Source organism: Cebus imitator, unplaced genomic scaffold (genome assembly GCF_001604975.1).
Source record: "Cebus imitator isolate Cc_AM_T3 unplaced genomic scaffold, Cebus_imitator-1.0 Scaffold0, whole genome shotgun sequence".
NCBI lineage: Eukaryota > Metazoa > Chordata > Mammalia > Primates > Cebidae > Cebus > Cebus imitator.
Genome location: NW_016107315.1, coordinates 6674550 through 6681741, shown reverse-complemented (window position 1 = coordinate 6681741; position 7192 = coordinate 6674550). Strand labels below are relative to the sequence as shown.

The window sequence follows — 7192 nt, the reverse complement described above, 5'->3', positions numbered from 1 at the left end:
GAGACGGGGTTTCACCATGTTGACCAGGATGGTCTCGATCTCTTGACCTCGTGATCCACCCGCCTCGGCCTCCCAAAGTGCTGGGATTACAGGCTTAAGCCACCGCGCCTGGCAAGCCCATAATTTTAATGTATCCTTAATTATTCCTATTCTTTTTCAATTCTCTATTTTTTTTTTTTAATTGAGACAGAATCTCCCTCTGTCACCCAGGCTGGAGTACAGTGGCGTGATCTCAGCTCACTGCAACCTCTGCCTCCTGAGTTCAAGTGATTCTCCCACCTCAGCCTCCCAAGAAGCAGCTGGGATTATAGGCATGCATTACCCAACCCGGCCAATTTTTGTATCTTCAGTAGAGACAGGGTTTCACCATGTTAGATGGACTGGTCTAAAACTCCTGACCTCAAGTGATCTACCTGCTTCAGCCTCCCAAAGTGCTGGGATTACAGGTATGAGTCACCCTGCCCAGCCTCAATACTCTATTGTAACCTTTTCACATGTCTTATCTGTCAGGTGTTCCTGTGGACTCTGCATTCAAAATCTGTACTGAATTATCTTCTCCCTGGTCCTAGCAGTAGAAGGAACATTTACCACTCACCCTACTACTCACCAAATCCCCCCGCCTTCCCTGTACTTTTCCTACAACCTATTCTCCACAGAAAAGCTGGAGCGATACTATACAAAAGTACTTCAGATAATAAATTTGTATTTTATACAAATAGTAATTTATTTGCATTTCCCAGAAAGCTAAGTGCACACTATTCCTGGCTCACAGCAGCCACAATGACCAGCCTCTCTCTGAACTCATGTTCCACTAGCTTCCCTCTTGTTCATGAGGCCCACTGGTCATGGGCTGCTTTCCTGTCATGCAGCCATCATGAAGGCACACCCTGGCTTCGGACCCAGCATAAACCCTTCCTTCTGAGCTGCTTGTTGATTGTGTGTCTTTGCGGACTCTTTTTTTCTGAGATGGAGTCTCACTCTGCTGCCCCGGCTAGAGTGCAGTGGCGCAATCTTGGCTCACTGCAACCTCTGCCTCCTGGGTTCAAGCAATTAACCTGCCTCAGCCTCCCGAGTAGCTGGGATTACAGGCAGATGCCACCACACCTGGCTAATTTTTGTACTTTTAGTAGAGATAGGGTTTCACCATGTTGACCAGGCTGGTCTTGAACTCCTGACTTCAAGTGATCCACCTGCCTTGGCCTCCCAAAGTGCTAGGATTACATGCATGAGCCACTGAGCCTGGCATCTTTGTGGACTCTTGTTTGATATCCAAATCAGAGAAGCTAATGTCACTTTCTTCAACAAAGCCATTACATTTTATGTCATTACTGGCACTCTACCACTTTGCAATAAACCTATGAAGGTAGTATCTCTATTGTTACTATTTTTTATAAGAACACATTAAGTGCTGTGAGCTTCAGTTAAGTGCCCAAGGGTACTTAACTACTATGTAGTGAATCTAGAGCAAACCCATCCGGTCTGCTCCAGGGTTCATGTCTGTCATCACTGTGCAATCCGACTACAGAATGAGCTAAAATACAGCAGGTGCTTACTATTTATTGATGTGGTTTAGGTGTTTGGAATATGTTAATTTATTCTTGGGAGGCAGTGGGTAGTTGTTCTGTGATATTGCTGAGATTAAACAATAAACATATAAATGGCAGAAATAATTTTCAAATCTTGGTTCTGAATATACATCTTTTTTTTTTTTTGAGTCAAAATCTCCCTCTGCCACCAAGGCTGGAGTGCAGTGGTGCAATCTCAGCTCACGACAACGTCTGCCTCTTGGCTTCAAGCAATTCTTGTGCCTCAGCCTCCCAAGTAGCTGGGACTACAGGTGCATGCCACCACCCCTGGCTAATTTTTGTATTATTAGTAGAGACGGTGTTTCACCATATTGGCCAGACTGGTCTTGAACTCCTGACCTTATGATCCGCCCGCTTTGGCCTCCCAAAGTGCTGGGATTACAGGTGTGAGCCACCACACCCAGGGAACATACATCTTTGCTATAACTATGATGTCACATTGTCTTAAATAAAATGACCATAGATTTCTTATTCACCTCTGTGTTCCCCACACTGGGACATCCTGGGAAATTGGAAAAATAAATATAAAGTTACTCCTTGATATGGTTTAGTTCTGCGTTCCCACCCAAATCTTCTCTTGAATTATAATCCCCATGTGTTGGGGGAGGGGCCTAATGGGAGGTGACTGAATTCATGGGGGTGGGGTGGACATCCCCCTTGCTGTTCTCATGACAGTGAGTGTGTTCTCACGAGATCTGGTTGTTTGAGCTCTTTTTCTCCTGCAGCCAGGTAAGATTTGCATTGCTTCCCCTTCACCTTTTGTCATGACTGTAAGTTTCCCGAGGTATCCCTAGCCTTGTGGAACTGTGAGTCAATTAAACCTCTTTTGTTTATAAATTACCCAGTCTCAGGTATTTCTTTACAGCAATGCAAGAACAGCCTAATATAGGCTCAATCCACTTCCAAGTGTTTACTGTGCAAAATGCTGGCCAGGTGCATATGATAAAAGAGCACAACAGGCCCTGGCTACAGGGAGCTTCCAGTCTAGTGACAAAATGATTAATTCAGAATAGACTAAGCATGAGAAAGAACAGATACGGTATTGAGGAAAGTTGGAGAAAGATTGCATTTGGTTGACAGAATTAGGAAAAGTTCATGAAGGAGATGGTATAAAACACTAGCCTAGAAAAAAATAGAATTTTAGAGGCCACGCATGGTGGCTCATGCCTGTAATCCCAACACTTTGGGAGCCCGCAGTGGGCAAATCCCTTGAGGTCAAAAGTCAAGACCAGCCTGGCCAACATGGTAAAATCCCATCTCTATTAAAAATACAAAAATTAGCTGGGCATGGTGGTGGGCACCTATAATCCCAGCTACTAGAAAGGCTGAGGCAGGACAATCACTTGAACCCATGAGGCAGATGTTGAAGTGGGCGGAGTCTGTGCCACTGCACTCCAGACTGGCTGAGTGAGACTCCACCTCAATTTAAAAAAAAATAGGATTTTAATAAGCAGGGAGTACTTGGAAGCAGGCACTGGGGGGAGGCAATGTACACAAAGGCCAGGGCAAGGGGTGCCACAGATTATAAGCACCATGAAAGAGGAAGGCTATAGGAAAGGACTCTGGAAAACTACCCAAGCAACATTCAAGAACTACACACTGGTGAGAGACTTTCACAGCCCTCACAGATGCCCATCCCAATAACGAGGGGCATGAGGTCACAAACACAGTTGCGGTCTTACCTTTTCTGAATAAGTCCAGGCTGAACACTCTGGCCAGGAGGGAAAGCTGGAATCCTGAGAACAAGGAGGGCCAAGGGGCAATGGTTAATATTCCTGGTCCAGGAACCCACAAAGAAGACGCCAGTAACACCAACAGCACTATCCAGAAGATGAGAAAAATGACACTCTTCACTAATGAGCCCCAACTGCTGCTCCCCAGTCTTGAGGACTGGAAGGCCAGCTCCACTCTATTTTTTTTTCTTTTTCTTTTTACCTGCAACTATCTTTTTGCATAACTCAACCAGCTCCACTATAGAGTAATTGTCTTTGCTTCTTTGTAAATGAACGCTTTTTTATCTTCTCTGTCCTAAAACTCCCCACACCCTGTTAAACTGAAGGGGATGCATTTCATCATGAGAGACATACAGTTCTACCTAGTTCATCATAATACTTGCAGGTTTCCATGGGACTTCTAGGAAGAAACTAAATTCCACATGAACCCCCTTCTGTCACATGACAGCAGGAAACAGGACTGACGACTGCCTTATGGGCAAACTGGCTTACTGGGCTTTCATAAAACCTAGTCAAGCCCCTAAAAATGAGATTTGACTGACAGTATGAAAGAATAACTGTACAGTGATTCAGAATAAAAAGATTTTCATAGCAGATTCTCTACGAAAGAAATAACAAATATTAAGTTAAAGCACAACTATTTGCCAAAAGTTTTGGTGCATTTTGCTTATTAGCATATTAAACCGAGGAATACACCTAGAGATGACAAGAAAAAGAAGCAACACTTCTGGTTTAACTTTTTTTTTTTTTGAGACAGAGTCTCGCTCTATCGCCCAGGCTGGAGTGCAGTGGCTCAGCTCAGCTCACTGCAACCTCTGCCTCCTGGGTTCCAGTGATTCTCCTGCCTCAGCCTCCTGAGTAGCTGGGATTACAGGCGCACGCCACCACGCCCAGCTAATTTTTGTATTTTTAGTAGAGACGGGGTCTCACCATGTTAACATGGCCAGGATGGTCTCGATCTTTAATGATCTCGTGATCCGCCTGCCTCAGCCTTTCAAAGTGCTGGAATTACAAGCATGAGCCACCATGCCCGGCCAACAATTTTGTTGTAAAAAATACTCAAACTCGCCGGTCGCGGTGGCTCATGCCTGTAATCCTAGCACTTTGGGAGGCTGAGGCGGGCGGATCACCTGAGGTCAGGAGTTCAAGACCAGCCTGACCAATATGGTGAAACCCCATCTTTATTAAAAAAACAAACAAACAAACAAAATCCAAAAAAAAAAACAACCCTCAAACTCGGCCGGGGCAAAATAGGAAGCCAGAAGGCACCGGGCATCCTTCTGGACTAACGGTCCCGGCAGCACCGGGAGGGAGGAGAAGCAAACAAAGGTCTCACACTCTGGAGGCTTCCTCAAGGCCCTGCCTGGGGAAACGGAGCATCCCCTGAGGCGAGGGCGTCGTTGCGCCAACGAAACGGCCTTTCTCGCGGCCTCTGCGGAATCCCTGGCGGCAAGGCCCGGCTGACCGGTCTCCATGGCAACGGCAGACCTAGGCCCACCCGGCTTCCCAGACAGGGCAAGGATGCCCGGCCTGCTCCTCGGGCCCGCCGGCTTCTCCCGCCCACTCTCCGCCTGGCCAGCGGTCCGACCGGGTCCTCTCCTCGCGCTGACAAACCTGGCCGCAGCAGACTCCTCAAGAGGGCACGAAAGGGCAGAATAAAAACCCCAATTCACCTGTTACAGATGTGAAACAAGCCTCGGGGCACGGTGCCCCAACCGCTGTCAGACTACAACTCCCAGTAACGGCGGCGCGGCCCCTTCCGGGTCCCGTGGCGCAAGTCCCGCCACCGGCCAGGCGCTCCCTGTCCCGCGCCACTGAGCCCGTCTGCCGCGTGAGGCCCCCCGCCTTCGCGGGCCTCAAACCTGGCCCCATCTGGGGCTAGTCGTGGCCGCCCAGAGCTCACACCCGGGAAGGCGCACCTGCGGTGATGCCCCAGGATCCGACCCAATGGGGCGCGTCGACGGCGCAGGCGGGACTTCCGGCGGAGTAGCGAAGGGGACTGGCGTGCGCTGGCAGCTCTAGGGTTGTGGAACTAGCAAGTCGGGGTGGTGGGAGCGAGTCGGGGGCGACGGGGTCGGGGGTAACGCTGCCGTCTTTCACAGCGACTTAGCTGCCTGCAGTGTGAGAGCGAGGAGAGTCTTCATGCCCTCTGTGCGCCAGCTGCCCCTCCCGGTGCGAATAAATACACTGGGTCACTGCTGAGCGGGTAACGGTTTCCAGCTCAGGCTGCAGGATTCCACCCGCCTTCCCCACCACAGCTCGTAGCCACGCCTTTTCTTTTCTCCATCTCTCTGATCTTCTGGGGTGTTTTGGAGGGGGGAGATGAGCATTTTTGCCTCCCCAGGTTGCTGGGAAGATGAAATCAACGTGTTAGTTGATTTCGTAAACTGTACAACGCTAGGGAAAGGACAAGGTAGCATTTGCTGATCGCGGGGAGAGTGCCAGTCACAGTTGCTGGAGGTCTGGAGGTCCCGCCCCGGCCACATCACCTCTTAGGAATGAGAAAAGGGATTGTCCCAATTATAGGTTGTGTTCCTTTAGATAAGGTTCAAGTATATGTTCAGTGGAATCCACCTTAAAATGGAAACCACGCGGTGGCGTAGCTCTGAGACTGGGTCAGGATTTTACAGAATATGCTTTTAGGATGTGGCCTTTGAGGCTGTAGGAAGAATCAGCGCCATATGCCGTCACTTTTTTTTTTTCCACTCAGAAAATGATTCGGTTCCGATGCATGCCGTCACTTTTGTGTGCAAACAATTAAACAAATACCTATTATTTTGCCTCCACATTGACTAGAAGGCTGGGGTGTGGAACATCATACACTCATTCAAATAATTAGTACATTTGAACAGGGCATGGTGTTGTATTGCGGGGAATAGAGAGATCCTGCACGGATATCTGAGTGCACTGTGTATCACCAGTTGGTAAGCAGGTGTGGAGGATACAAGGCCCTGCCTCAAAGGGCTTAGAACCTAGTAGAGAAGATGACAACACTGTGTGAAGGAAATGGAAAGTGGTAAATGCTGGAAAGGAGGCATCAAGTGCTACAAGAGTTCGGAGACAGGCGTGGTTACTCCTGAATGGCAGAATGAAAGGAACGTAAACAAACACGTCCAAGTGGAAAAGGGGCAAACCCTAGGAATATTCAGTTCAGCGTGACCTGAGGGTTGTGTGTGTGTGTGTGTGCAAGCTTTACAGGAAGTAGAACAGAAAAAGAGCTGGGAGTGCCAAACTAAGGAATTTTACTTTTTGTGGTAAAACATTTAAAAAATTATTAGTAGAGTAAAATACTGTACTTTTTTGTTGTTGTTGAGACAGTCTCAAGTCACCCAGGTTGGAGTGCAGTGGTGTGACCTCCGCTCACTGCTACCTCTACCTCCCGGGTCCAAGCAATTAACGTGTCTCAACCTCCTAAGTAGCTGGAATTACAGGGGCGCCCTACCACGCCCGGTTACTTTTTTTAATTTTTAGTAGAGTTGGGGTTTCACCATGTTAGCCAGGCTAATCACACCCGACAAATACTGTACTTTAGAAAGCCTCTTCTGGGGACGGGTGCAGTGGTTCACGCCTGTAATCACAGCACTTTGGGAGGCTGAGAGCAGATCACAAGGTCAGGAGTTCGAGACCAGCCTGACCAACATGGTGAAACCCTGTCTCTACTAAAAATACAAAAGTTAGCCCGGCATGGTGGCATGTGCCTGTAGTCCCAGCTACTCAGGAGACTGAGGCAGGAGAATCAAGTGAACCAAGGAGGCCGAGATTGTGCCACTGCATTCCAGCCCGGGGGCCAGAAACAGCAGTGGCTCACACCTGTAATCCCAGCATTTTGGGAGGCCGAGGCAGGTAGATCACTACTTGAGGTCAAGTGTTTGA

The 7192-nt window shown here is 48.4% G+C and overlaps 1 pseudogene; it reads right to left on the bottom strand.

The window, feature by feature from the left end:
* Positions 1–5764: 5764 nt before the first annotated feature.
* Positions 5765–7192, bottom strand: part of LOC108307444 — a 5313-nt pseudogene continuing 3885 nt past the window's right edge.